The sequence below is a fragment of the Penaeus monodon genome, chromosome 30 (genome assembly GCF_015228065.2).
Source record: "Penaeus monodon isolate SGIC_2016 chromosome 30, NSTDA_Pmon_1, whole genome shotgun sequence".
Classification (NCBI taxonomy): domain Eukaryota; kingdom Metazoa; phylum Arthropoda; class Malacostraca; order Decapoda; family Penaeidae; genus Penaeus; species Penaeus monodon.
In genome coordinates, this window is record NC_051415.1 from 4,867,482 (window position 1) to 4,867,748 (window position 267).

General features: G+C 44.9%; 1 protein-coding gene across 1 annotated transcript in view; it reads right to left on the bottom strand.

Annotated features, from left to right (window-relative positions):
* The window catches only part of LOC119592484, a gene marked incomplete at its 3' end in the record, with an annotated part of 107,859 nt that overhangs the window by 474 nt on the left and 107,118 nt on the right, over positions 1–267 (bottom strand).

The following is a 267-nucleotide window of genomic DNA, read 5'->3' on the forward strand; positions in this document are numbered from 1 at the left end:
TAAAATCCGGCGACGCGCGTTAAGTTTCAACGATTTCATCACGCATGCATATGAACAACGCCCGTCCCCGCTTCACCTGATCATTTAACTATGCAAATCTAATATCAAAGGAAAGTTACACAACATTTTGGATTTACTTGTCATAACCCCGGTAGACAGGAAGCGACCGGCGTGTCCAAACTGCTGCCGTTTTGAATCGCGACGGAAAAATGTGGATATACGCTCGTGCAAATGCAACGGTAAATTGCAGGTAATTCGGTTACAGAC